General features: G+C 34.3%; 1 long non-coding RNA gene across 1 annotated transcript; it reads right to left on the reverse strand.

Moving 5' to 3' along the window:
• Window positions 1–8,485: 8,485 nt before the first annotated feature.
• On the reverse strand, window positions 8,486–12,423 carry LOC127562184 (uncharacterized). Its single transcript, XR_007953626.1, has 2 exons — window positions 12,328–12,423; window positions 8,486–10,426 (listed from the first exon to the last, which is right to left on the reverse strand). It is a non-coding gene; the product is annotated as an uncharacterized LOC127562184 (long non-coding RNA).
• Window positions 12,424–14,534: the final 2,111 nt, after the last annotated feature.

Below are 14,534 nucleotides of genomic sequence, written 5' to 3' on the forward strand. Positions count from 1 at the left end.
CATCAGGGATAGGGAACTTTCCTTATTTTTAAGGTTAAGTCAATAAGTATTTATTAGGCTCTTATTTGCTAGTTGTGTATTAAGTTCTGGAAATACACAAAAAAGCTGTCCCTGTTCTCAAGGAACTTAAGATCTGAGGGTAAATTCAAAGCCTTTTCGTGGTTATATCTTTCTCACTGATGAAAGAATACCGAGAAACTTAGCTTTTAATGGTATCAGGATGTGCTAATTTTCCAGTTTTTTCTGTCTGCATGATTAAACCCATTTCAGCTGTCTTGGGAATAAAGATTTAGTGATACGTAAAACAAGTGTTGAGCAAAATAATGCAGTTCAGTACCATATTAAGAGGAGAAATGAAATAATAATTATAAGTTGAACATCTAGGCTTTCTTTTTGTTATTCCTCATATGAGTCCCAATGTAATGACAATACTAGTAATATTGTTTTCATATACAATGTCAACACTTTATCATTTTTTGAAACTGCCCTAGATTGTACTCAGATAATATTTGCAACTATAATATGAGGGTAAGAGTATAATTTGCAGATTAAGAGAAATGAAATGGATTAAGTAATAACCTGTCACATAAAAATTCATATAATATCAAAAGCCAAACAAACTTCATTTATAAAATGTTATATTAAATTGTAGAATTCTTGCAGAACAGAATGAAAAATCTTGCTTAATTAATTCATTCTCCATCCTTTAGGATGTCTTTACCAGAATTTTAGATAATTTTTGAAATCTTAGAACAGTTATCCTGAAGACCACAGTCTGAACTGAAAATCCCTCAAATCTAGACTTTTGGAAATCCTGGTGATTTATGACATTTGATTAATATTCATTACTTTGTGCTATATATGTCACTCTTATGGTGGGATACAAGCAAAATTGGTCTCAAAATTTAATGATTTCATACTTAGCAATAAAATGTTGACTTTTAAGAAAATAGTTATATTGTGACATATTTCATGACTTGTCATGAAAATTACATTTGTTATGAAGAACTAGAAGGAAAATGGATGCCCCTTGATTGAGTAATGGCAGAACAAATTGAAGTGCATGAATGTAACATAATACTATTGCACTGTTAAAAAAAAAAAAACAGTGATAGAGAAAGGTGAAAATATTTATATGAACTGTTGGCCAAAAAAAAAAAAAAAAGTAAACTCTGTATAGAAAAATTGATCAAGCTGGTAGGAAAAGGGCCATGGTAATGTAAAGAAAATAGTGTTGAGTTGGACCAACATGATGGAGTAGCAAGAAGTACAGTGAACTCCCTTCACTCCAAACTTCTCCCAACAGATTTAGAAAAGGTCAAATACTGATGGAGAAATCCAAGAAATACTCATTTTTCCAGCCTAGCTATTCATAGGGAAAACAAGGTCTGCGGACACTTTGGATGAAATCTTGCCATAAGTGAGCTGAGTGGAGCACTACAATACCCAGAGAGAGGCTGCACACCTGGGCAAGAGGAGTATCCAGTTGTATACAGCACCAAAACTGGGACAAGTGCTAACTGGTTAGCTTTTTTACCCATTATCCAGATTGAACTTTGCCCTCGATCAGGCCACTTTGAGATCACTGAAAGCTTGTAGTTTCCCTTTCTGAGCAATCCTTAAGATCCTGGAATAATAAAACATTAAGTATTCTCCCCCATTCCTCTTCCACAAGACAAGCCCAGATCTACTTTCCCTCCAGAAGTGCACAGAGCCTGGCCCTGAAGTCTAAAGTCAGGATGTTGCCTGGACAAATGAATGAACATATAAGGAATCCCATTGTGAGGGATGTAGAAGACCCTTACCCAAAATGACTACTCAGAGATCCCTCAGTAGAAGGCAGAAAAGTTGTTTATTGAAAAACCTCAGGAGGATGAGCCGTCCCATCGCAAGATAAGCTCGTGGTAGGAGGGCTAAAGAAGTAGTAAAGATACATAGCTTTTATACAAGAAATTACATCACAAGTAAGAGAGCATTGAGAAGGGGAGGGGGAGGCATCTCATTGGTTGTTGCTAGTTGGGGAGATTGGAATGGAAGGTTTCTGTTTCCCTGAAATCTCCTGATTTCTGGGAAACAAAAGTCAGGCCTTCAGGCTTAATCAAGCAGACAGTGGTCCAGCTAATAGACTAAATATTGATAAATGTCAAATACCAATAAATGTCATCAGTTCAGGTTAAGTAAATATGTTTCTAGCTGGCCAAGGCTCAAGTAGATATGAGCCTGCACATATACAGGTCATAGAGGAAACACAGAAATAATAAAATACAGAAAAAGAATTCATACATTCCTGTAAGTTCTTCACCTTTTCTATTCCCCACACCATCATAAAAATCTATTACAGTGACAAAGACACTCAAGACAGACTTCAAAATATTTACAAACATAACCTTCAGAGTAAAAAACAGCTCAGGTACAAAGTAAACTAGAATTTTTGGAAGAGATTAAGAGTTTTTTTACATTAATTTTTTTTTTAATGAGATGAGAGTGCTAAAGAAAAAACATAGATTTTTGGAGTTATGGAAGAAAGAATTAGAAAAGGAAGTAACACTTTTGACATAAGAGGTACAAAATTTTGCCTATGCAACAAACTTCCTGAAAATTAGTATGGACCAAATTTAAACCTGTAATTCCATGAAATAAATATTAAAACAAAATTAAAAGCTGGAACAAATAAAAGAAAATGCAAGGTAGAGACCTTTGCAAAGGCAATTGTGTAGAAAAATAGCTGCTCAACAAGAAAAAAATTAAGAATCATTGGGCTTTCTGAATGTCATGACTGAAAAAAAGATAAGGCATCATATTGCAAGAAATCTTAAAAGAAAACTGCTTAGATCTCTTGAAACCAAAGGGAATACAAAATAGAATCCACTGGTCACAAACTCCCTGAAATTTGCAAACTTCCTAAATGAAGACTCCCAGGATTGTGACCAAAATCTAGTACTTTTGACTTTAAAGAGAAAATATTGCAGAATTCAAGTACTTAGGAACTCTAGTTAGGATTACACATGATTTAGCAGCTACCATGGTACAGAAGCAGAGAGTTTCAAATACAGTGTTCCACAAAACAAAAGATCCAGGCTTAAAGCCTAGAATAACTTACCCAACAAAATAACATAATTGTATTTGGTTTAAAATGGACATTTAAAAATGCCAAACATTCCTGATGAAAAGTCCAGAGCTGTAAAAACTTTGAAATTCAGATATTGAAAAGTTAGGAGAAACATAAAAAAGGAGACATTAATGAGCAGTTACAAGGAAGTAAATAAGAATAAGTTACTTGATTCACATATGGGCTAATGATATATGTCTCCTGAAATTTATCATCATCCGGGATCATGGAGAATTCTAATTAGACAAGATGTGAGAGTGCTTCTGTTATGTCATTAGGGAAGAATGAAAAGGGTAAGGAAAAGCAATTGATAATTCCCCAGTCCAGAGTAAGATCTAATGATATGTGGGGGTTAATAATTATTGTTTTGTACTATGTGTGTCACACACTTATGATGAGGTACAAACAAAAATGGATATTAAAATTTAATAGAATTTCATATTTACAAAACAAAACATGGCCTTTTTTACAATGGTATAAAAACTACTTTTATTATGAAGAATGAGAAGGAAAATGGGTGCAACAGAGCAAGAAGGTGGATGGGAAATTAAAGAAAAATTATTTCACATAATCAGGATGTGCAAGTTGATATCTGTAAATAAAAATGAGAGTATAAAGGAAAGTAACTGACACATGAACCTCACTCAATGAAACTGGTCAAAATAGGGAAGAATGTAAACACACACATTCACACATATACATAGAAATATATTTCATTAGGAGGCAAAGGGATGAGAAATAAAGAATGGGAATGAGGGAGCCTAAAGTGAGGAATGGCAGAATAAATTTTGGTATATAAATGTGATGGAATATTGTGCTGTAAGAAATAATAAAGGGGATAGTTTCAGAGAAAGCTTTAAGACGATGCAGAATGAACTAACAAATTTATACAATAACAATATGATAAAGACACAAATTTAATAGAATTAGGAATTCTGTTCAGTATAATGACCAACCTACATTTCGGAAGACGAATGATAAAACAGATTATTCTCCTCCTGATAGAGGAATGAGACTTTTTTGGACACTAATAATGCAGAAATTTGTTCAGTTTAATGACCAACCTCCATTTCGGAAGACGAATGATAAAACAGGTTATTCTCCTCCTGATAGAGGAATGAGACACTTTTTTGGACACTAATAATTTAGAAATTTGTTTTGCTTTGACTATGTTTATAATGATGGTTTTGTTTTATGTTCTCAATTGGGAATGGAGTTGGAATGGGAGAGAAAAGGTGGTTTTTTGCTGATTAAAACAGTATATAATTTTAAAGAATAAAATATAGACTTGAGAATCTGAGGAGTGCAGGGATTAATTGATTTCAGAAGATTGATGGTAAAGAATGCTCCTATTCTCTCACTAGAGAGACACCTATAGGTGTGGGATGAAATAGGTGTTTTTTGACATGGCCAATGTGTTCATTTGATTTGTTTATACTTAATATAAGAGATGCATGAATTGAGGGGGAAAGTTATTGGCTAGTAACAGTAACTTTAAAAGAGCATCAATAAACATTTAAGAAGAAAAAAACCTTCATTACTAAATGAGAAGCATTTTCAAGAAGAAAAAATATTTGTTTCATGCATCTTTGAGTGTGGATTGAGTGTGAATAAATAATTTGAAAAAATAATAAATCACTAATAAACTTTATAATAAAAAGCTACTGATGTCTTTGTTTTTATGTTAGCTAGACTTTTAAAGGTATCATTCCTTTAAAATCAGAGAGCCTACCATTAAAAAAGAGAAGGGGGAAAAAGAAGTTCAGCTAAGTATTTCATCAATTCCATTGAATTAACACCTTGTTTCAAGTATACTTCAAGTATACCACATATATGTGGTGTAAAGTGTTGATCTAATCCTTATTTCTGCCAGATAGCGTTTCACTTTTCTCTATAGGTATTATCAAATAAGAGATTCTTTTCTATTCAAATTCAATTTTATTGAACACTGGATTTTTAAATTTCAAATATTTCTCACAATTTCTTGTCCAAGTGTGTTCCATATGCTTTTCCTGTCTTTGAAAAACATGATTGTGCTTGTTTGTCCTGGACAATGGAGTACATCGCTTCAGTGGACAGTTAAAGGGACTGGAAATAATGAAAGGGACAGGGAAAAAAAAAAAAAAAAAAAGGATGCTATCTAGAGCAGAATCCCCTACCTAAATCATGTTATATCCCTGCTAATAGCTTTTTCCTTTTTTTTCCTACTATTTTTTTTAATTGATGGATTTCTTCTTTCTCTCCTTTCCATTTAAAAAGAAAACAAAATCCTTATAATAAATAAGCTCCTGCATTGGCCATGTCCAAAAAAAAAAGTCAATTTGCATAGACCTTTGTAAGTATATGCAGTTCTAATTTTAAAATCTTTAGAATATCTCAACACAAAAACTTATTGATAATTCCTGATATGTTTGTTGAATTAGATCCAAAAATAGGATAGAAGAATTCTCAGATGTCTCTGTATACTGTGTGTGTGTGTGACATTATTTGGTCTAGAAAGATGCTATTCTGTGAGTTTATATTACAATAATAATTCACATTTAAATGGCTATAAGGAAACACCAATCAGCAGAAGTGACATCTGCTAGAGCTGATGTGGAACCCTTATTTCCTCCCCTGAGGTACTTCATCTCTTCTTCCTCACATGAAAGCCACGTGGGATTGAAAGATCAGTTTCATTTTTTCAGAACTTTTGTACCCAGATGTGCTAGTTGCTATACCCTCTTGTTTTCTTCAGCAGATTTTGTCCTTTTTATCAATCCCTTTTTAATGATTTTTATTCTTCAATCACTCCTTCTGTACTGTGTAGTGACTTTTGTCCTCCCATACACACACTTTGGAAACATCCAGTGCAACTACAGAGATTTTTCCTTAGTATTTTTTTAAAGTATTCCCTAATTAGCTTATCTGGACTCCTCTCTCCACTTACACCATCAATTGGTGGTTCCTCCTTCCCTCCTCTATCCCACCCTTCCCCTTAAGCAGATCCTGTAGGGACAGGATATATATACTGGGTTCCTTCCCTGCTGTTTAGAAACATGTCTCTCCTTTTCCTTCTCCGTTGTTTTCAGGTAAGCTGCTTGGGAAAACAAACAAAAAGCCCTATCTACTCTCCTCTTCCTTTTTTTTTTTTCTGTCTGATTCACTGTCTTATATAAACTCTTTGTAGTCTGGCTTGTGACCTTATTACTCAACTGAGCTGGTTCTTGTCACCAGATCTAGCAACCTTTTTTCAATCCTTATTGTTTTTGACACTAGATAACTCTGACATTCCTCTGTATAGCTTTTCCTCCTAACTATCTGACTGCTCCTCCCCAGTCTCCTTTGATAGCTCTTTATTGATATTTCTACTAACAATATATCACAAGATTCTATTTTGGATCTCCTCATTTTCTCTCTATGTTCATTTGCTGACTTTATTAGTTCCCATGGGCTCAATTATCATTTCTGTGTAGGTGGCTTCCAGATCTAGCCAACTTTAGTCTGTTTCCTGAGTTCCATTCCTCTATCATCAATTGTCTATTGGACATTTTGAACTGGAAGTGTCACAGGCAACTCAAACTCAAAATATCCAAAACAATGCATATTAATTTCACCTCTGCTTTGTACTCTCAACCCTGTTCTGAATATCCTTATTTCTCTTAAGGGTGCAACTATCTGTGTAGTCACTCAGGTTCACAGTTTTGATGTAATTTGGACTTACCCCACATAGGCAATCATTTGCCATGTCTTTATCATTTATGAAAAAAAAATTTTCCTTACAACATTTCAATAAGTTCCCTTCTTGGAAGGAATTTGTGGCTGAAGAAGAACTAGAGTACATTATGGGATGCAAAATAGATAATTTTGATGATATTAAGTTTAAGTTTTTGTACAAAACCAATGCAGACAAGATTAGAAGGGAAGCAATAAACTGGGAAAAAATTTACATACATGGATTTTAATAAAAGCCTCATTTCTGAAATATATCGAGAATTGACTCAAATTTATAAGAATAGAAGCCATTCTCCATTTGATAAGTGGTCAAAGGATATGAATAGACAACTTTCAGAAGAAGAAATTAAAACAATTTCTAGTCATATGAAAAAATGCTCTCACTATTGACCAGAGAAATGCAAGTTAAAACAACTCTGTTGTACTACTACACACCTCTCAGATTGGCTAAGATGACAGGAAAAGTTAATGAATTTTGGAGGGTATGTGGGAAAACTGGAACAATACATTGTTGGTAGAATTGTGAACTGATTCAACCATTCTGGAGAGCAATAAGGAACTATTCCCAAAGTGCTATCAAACTGTACATACCATTTGATTCAACAGTGTTTCTGCTGGGCCCGTATCTCTAAGAAATCATAAAACAGAGAAAAAGACCCATATGTACAACAATGTTTATAGATCTTTTTGTAGTATTAAGGAACTGGAAACTGAGTGGATCCCCATCAGTTGGGGGACTGGCTGAATAAGTTATGGTGTATGAATGTTAACAGAATATTATTGTTCTGTAACCAATTATCAGCAGGATGATTTCAGAAAGGCCTGAAGAGACTTACATAGATTGATGCTGAGTGAAGTGAGTAAAACCAATAGAACATTATGCACAGCAACAGCAAGATTATGTGATGATGAATTCTGATGAACTTGGCTCTTTTCAACAATGAGATGATTCAGGCTAGTTCCAATAGTCTTGTGATAGAGAGAGCCATTTGCATCCAAAGAGAGGACTATGGGGATTGAATGTGATTCACAATATAGCATTTTCACTTTTTTTGTTATTTACTTGCATTTTGTTTTCTTTCTCATTTTTCCCCTTTTTGATCTGATTTTTCTTGTGCAGCATAATTGTGGACATATTTATAGAAGAAATTCCCATTTGCCTTTTTTTACTCACTGGCACAAGAAATCTTGGGGATGGAGGAGGAGAGGTTGGATTTGTTTTTCATTGCTTTATGAACACTAATAGCAATTTTTTGCTTGATTCTTCCTTTTATTTTTGTAAGGGTTATAATAGTGTTAGATTTAGAGTCAAGAAAGATAGAGTTCACATCCTGTCTCAAGTATTTGCAATATGTCCAAGGGTTAGTCATTTTAGTTGTAGGGATGGAACTTCAAGTGATGAAACTCTCTTATCAATGCAGATGCCACTTGCTCTGTAATTTATAATCTTTGAGTTGCTGGGGACATTCAGGAGCGAAATGACTTGTCTGGGGTCACACAGAAAATATTTTTCACATGTGGGAATTGAATGCAGGTCTTCCTGATTCAGAGGCTGACAGAAGTATGAAACTCAAGGTCCACTGGCCCTATATGCCAACAAAACTTTGAGTCCAAAACCAGATTAAAATGTAGTTGGGAAATATTTGACAAAATAAATGGAAATACAATAAAACATAGTTTTAATTTATGGTTTCTAAGTCATGCAGGTTTTAGGGATCTAATTCTATTTGAGTTTGACATTATTGCATTAAACTAAACTACCTCTTATCACAATATTAGCTAAGTAAAATTTGATATTTTCATTACAAATTAGATCTTGGAAATTCCATGGTAATTCCTCAAATATGTCCAAAAATGTTTAAGAGAAATGTATGATTTCTGATTATAATACCTCCAAATTTGACAAGCCTGAACATTACATTTTCTAAATTTACTAGAGAACAAACTATTGTGAGGTAAATATTTGCAAAAAGCTCAAAACAAAAATAACAGTTCAGACCTAGGAACCTCACTTTTTTTTTTTTTTTTGGTATGTTTCACTCGACAGGTAAGTATCTATATTTCTTTTAAATGTGTATTACTGGTCCTTCCAACTTCTTAAAAGAGAATATATTGTAGAAACAGTTACTTAGTCACATTAAAGAGAGACAAGCTGGGCGTCTGCCTTATTGTCTTACTGCTTTGAGACCACATTCGCCCTCAGGAGCATGCAGCATATTCATTCCTTCAAGGTGGGAATTTGGAAAGGAGTTGAAGGAAATTTATGAAAGATATGGTTGTTACAGACTGTAGACACTAAGGTTTCTTTCCTCTGTCTTGTGATGCTGCACTTTAGTTCAATATGGTCTCTTGGTACTCACTGAAGACAGAAATACTCCCAGTTCAGGCCTTAGTGGCTACAGATTCTTAAAGATTTGGTATTCCTCTGGTGATATGTTGCAATAAAGTAACATGAAGGGGAAGCATCTTTTATAATCACCCAAGGGGCAAATTATTAACTTAGCCATTTTCCCTGAAGGGAATTCTAAGCTGACAGCAGTAGCAAAAAAGGCAGGAATCTAGGCACTGGCTGGACTTGAAACCTTCTATTCTAAGGAAGATGCTTAAGTTTGGACCATTGGTGATAAGAAAAACTTTTTTTCTTTTAAAAATGCATTTTCCTGACCTTATCCTGTATTTAAAAGTAAAGTTCCTTTTCACCATGTGATAGCATGTGATTTGTAGTAGCTGATTAGGGAGGAAGTTCAAATAGAAACAAATTGAATAGCTATGAATGTTAGAGCAGTTCTAGAAACCTGAGAGTAATAAGGGGCTTGTGGTTATTGTTCAGTCTTTCAGTCACAGCTCTGTAACTCTGTGGACCGCACACCAACACTGCCCATTGAATTTTCTTGGCAAAGATACTGGAGTAGTTCAACATTTCCTTCTCCAGTGAATTAAGGCAAACCTCGGTTAAATGACTTGCTCAGAGTCACGCAGTTAGTATGTATCTGGGGCTAGGTTTGAAATCAAATTTTTCTGGTTCCAGACCCAGTACTTTATCCACTGAACCACTTATTTTTGTCCAACAAGGAGTTATTATTCACAATTTATTTTATCTGAGTAATGTTATAATTACATCATCATCTTGTCCTTGCCAAAGCATTTCTCCTTCAAAATGAACCATTCCATGCTTTCTGGCTCTTAGAAGAAGTCCCACAACTTTATTGGAAATGGTCGCATACCTTTCAAAGAGCTGTTTGAATGTCATTCTGCTGCTTCCATCTGCTCCTTTTTCTCCATTATTTCTCAAGATCCAGCAGAGTTCTTCCAGCTCTTTCTCTACATGGACATGGGCATCTTTTCCTCTTTGTTCCGTTTTAGAACCTTTAGGAGGTCTCCCATAAGTGGGATCTCCTTTATTGACAACAATGGCCCGGGCATCGTGACTGAACGGATTAGATTTCTGATAATCAATATGATTTTCGATCCAGCCCTGCCAGTTTTTCCTGAGGTCATCCACAGCATTTGGTGAGGTTGTGGCAGAGTGGCCCCCATGCTCTTTGTTTTTCTCCATTTCTTGAAAGGTTCCAGATGAACATTTGACAACTTTTTGATGTGAAACTTGACCAAAAAAAAAAAAAAAAAAAAGATGTAAAATGACCAGAAAAAAAAAAAAACTGTAATAAAATTCAAATAGTTTTGTGACAGACACCCAAACTTTTAAAATCTACTTTTTAATGTATGCCACTTTAAAAAGTGGCAGTCAACCAGTCAGAGGTAAAGGACCAAGGGAGCAGCTACTGCTTGGGTAACAGAGATCCTGGGCCTTGGCATGAAACTGGCATGAAATGCATTCTTGAGAGAGGCCTCTAAGAGGGGGCAGTACGGGAGTGATAAAAAAAAGAACTTGCTCCAGCTGAAACTTGGGAGCTTTGTATTTCAATTTATTATTCTTCTTCACTAGACGCTGATCTTTACCATTTTTAGCTGCTGAAAGATTGCAAATGCAGTCTTGTGATTTTTGTGACCTAGTGTAATGTACTAGTTGTCTTATCATAGTAATTAAGAAATCTTGATGAGCCTTGAGGAAGAAGGTGAAGTAGAATCTATATTCCCTCTAATTGGGCTAATTTCCTCAGTGCCTTTTACTGTAGCTGCCCTATCTGTAGCCACTCTGTTTCAGAAAATCCAATCTTCACTTTTCCAAGATAGGGGGAGGGGCAGAAAATGTTTCCCTGGCTATTTCATTAAAAATAATAATTTTCCTTTTTATGTTGTATCTACTGTTAAGATATTTATTGGATCCTAAAAGTCTTGATTCTCTTTTTCTGTTAAAACGATAGTTGAAAGCCATCAGAAACAAAAGTTAAGTTTACTTTCATTTATATATGTTTTTCTTTCTCTGGGAAATCAAGCAAGATATTAATATAAGCATTCTGATGTGCTCTTTCCTTCCTCATTCCATGCTTTTGTTTATGTTGCTCTAAGCATCCCTTCTCCCTCCTATCTAGCCAAATTTTGCCCATCATTTAAAGTTTTGCTCTGCTCTCTTCTTTTCCATGAAGCCTTCTCTGGCTATTATAATTCTCATTGATCATTGATCTCCCTCGTCTCAGAACTCTCTTTCATCTTGCTGCATCATAAGCTTCATGAGAAAAGATAGCATGTCTTGTAATTCTAGAACACTATTCAGAACATAGCAGGTGCTCAATAGATACATGGTGACTGATTGATTGTGAAGACTGAAGAACTCAAAAAGACATATTATGATATGATGGTGTACTAAGGTTGGGAGCAGAACCAAGGATCAGATTTAGAAAGTTGACTCCAAAATTTGACGAGCCCTCCCTCTGCCACATTGCAGGGAATAATAAAAAGAGGGAAATAAGTACTACATGTTTCCATTCTTTCACTACAGCTGTCCTATCTATAGCCACTTCAGAAAATTCAATCTTTACTTTTTTTTAGATGGGGGAGGAGCAGAAAATGTCTTCATGGCTATTTCATTGAAAATTATAATGTTCCTTTTCATGTTGTATCTACTGCTAAGATATTTGTTGGATTCTAAAAGTCTTGGCTCTCTTTTTCTGTTAGACAGTTGAAAGCCATCAAACTAAAAGTTAAGTATACTTTCATTTATATACGTTCTTCTTTGGGAAATCAAGTAAAATGTAAATATAACCATAAAAAGAAAACCTTAGAAAATATTTCTAGATCTTTTTCCCTTTAAAAAATATTTTGGATTGTATAGTATATTCATTCCTTTGCACATGCCTTGCATCAGCTTTTTATAATAAACAGTGAGAAGGAAAAAATTCTTTACAATTTTAGGACTCTCTTGATAGATATTCTAACTAACAACATTATACTAGGAAAGCTATAAATAGTGTGAAAAGATTGTATCTGTTACCAAGAGTTGTTTTTTTTAATATACATTCCTCATTCCCCAACTTCTAAATAAGGTAATCATAACAAATTACACATGAGCCTATTACATTGGATGTTTTTAGAAAATCACTTACCTTTGAATATCTTCAGTTAAGCTATATTCTTTTATTTGTTCATTTCAGCAGTAGGGATTAGTCTGTAATCTTTCTTCATCCTGGCACTTCTTCTCAATGCAGTAGATCTCATTTTAGATGGACAGTGGAACTGACCAATCTCTATAAAGCAACATATCTCTGATTAAAATAAGGTGGGATTTCTATATCCTTCATTTTTAAGGTGGCTGAAGCTCAATACAGTTCAGAAGACTTGAATAGAAAACATTATTTACAGAGGACACTGTTTCCTGGTGTTTGTAAGTTTAGACTGTAACAAATAGTTTAAAGGATACATGAGAGAGAAACTGTGAGAGGATAATACAGAATTTGAGAGGGGAATATAGAATTTGAGAAGGGAAGATTCAAGAGCAAAACCAGCTTCTTTTACCTTGAAATTTTTTTTTGTTATATTGTAGTATCATAGAATTTCAGAGCTAGAAGGAACCTTACAGGTCTTCTTTTAGACTAAGCCCTGTATTTTACAGAAGAGAAACTTTGTTCTAATAAAATCCAAGGTCATAGAGCTGATGTTGGAAATAGAACTCAGCTGGAACATCCAATCAACAAATATTTATTATTAATGGCTTTGTCATTTCTTTCCAGATGATAGCCAATATATATATACATAATATACATGCAAATGTGTGTGTATATATATGTACATATACACTTCCTATTTCTCCTCTTAGCTGAAGTTCCATATTACAAATTGCTTATTGGATATTTTTTAATATACAATTTAATATACTATTTAAAATTTGATATCCCAGAGACATCTCAAATTAAGCATGTCCAATAGAGTAGTCATTATTTATCTCCCCTTCATCTTTTAAATTTTTTTTTTCTATTTCTATTAAAGATGTGACCTTTTTTTTCCAGTGGCTCCATTCATAATCCCAAAGTTAGTTTTGACTCCTGACTTTCCTTCACCTTACATTCCAAGATTTTAAATCTTACTATTTCTACCTCTCTAACATCTCTCACATCTAATTCTTCATTCTAGTTTAGGACTTCCTAATCTATATTATTGCAATAGCTTCCTAATTGCTTTCTGCCTCAACAGTTTCAAGCTATTCTCCATATAGCTGCCAGAGTAATTTTCCTCAAGTGCCAAATTGACCATGTAATTAATTCCTCCTACTCAATAGGTTTTGCTATAGCCTCTAGGATAAAATAAAGTTCTTTATTTAGCTTTCAAACTATCTTGCCCCAGTCTATCTTTCCAGCCTCATTGTATCTTATTATCTCTCCTTAATTTAGGGATACAAACAAACTGTCCTGTTTTTCTTCTCATTCTCCACTTTATTTCTTAATTTGATTCCTTTCCCTTGGCCATTCCTTGTGCCTGGAATACATTTTTTTCCTTTGTTTCACAGAATCTCAAGCACCAACTCCCTTTCTCAATTTCTGGTATCTTCCCTCTCAAACTACTTTGTATTTAACTTCTTTGTATTTACTTTTATTTATTAATCTTTATATTTATCCTATTTGCACTTATAAATAAACTTGTTATCTCCCTTGTTAGAATGTAAATTCCTTGATAATAGGAATTGTTTCATTCTTTGTAGTTGGAGCTTCAGTTTCTGATATGATGCCTGACACTTAATAAATGCTTGTTGATTGGTTGGTAAGAGAAACATATATCATTAAAACACTCTATTCTCTTCCATAATATTTTAAAAATAGGAAAATAGTATGATGTTCATGCATATTACAGTAGTTATTAATATTTATTCTTAGAGCACAACTCCAATTTGTCAGCTTTTGTCACAAGGCTCTTGAGAGGAGCTTTCCTGAGAGTTTTCCTGAGAGAGGATGGAACGGGGAATAGAAAAAGGTGACTTTTCTTCTCTCCACCCCAGCAACTTGTCATCTGTAAGGTCAGGGCAGCTAAAGAAGAAACTTGACTAGATGGGATAAGCTCCCGTAGCTATCTTTTCTGCTTGATTTCTTTCCTGAGCATTGCATCATAGCAATGATTCTCAGATGGTATTTGTAATCTTGGAAGCAGCATCATAAGTTTAGAAAGCTGGAACTTCTGGATTCCTCTTTTAGAACTTGATGGCTGCAGTAGGTGTTCTAGTATTGTATAGGATTATCACTGATAAGAGGAGTTACAGATGAGGTCTAAATTATTAGATCACATGGACTTGGAGGGGAATTATTTGGACCATGCAGAACCAAGA

This window comes from Antechinus flavipes, chromosome 4, assembly GCF_016432865.1.
Source record: "Antechinus flavipes isolate AdamAnt ecotype Samford, QLD, Australia chromosome 4, AdamAnt_v2, whole genome shotgun sequence".
NCBI classification, from domain to species: Eukaryota; Metazoa; Chordata; class Mammalia; order Dasyuromorphia; family Dasyuridae; genus Antechinus; species Antechinus flavipes.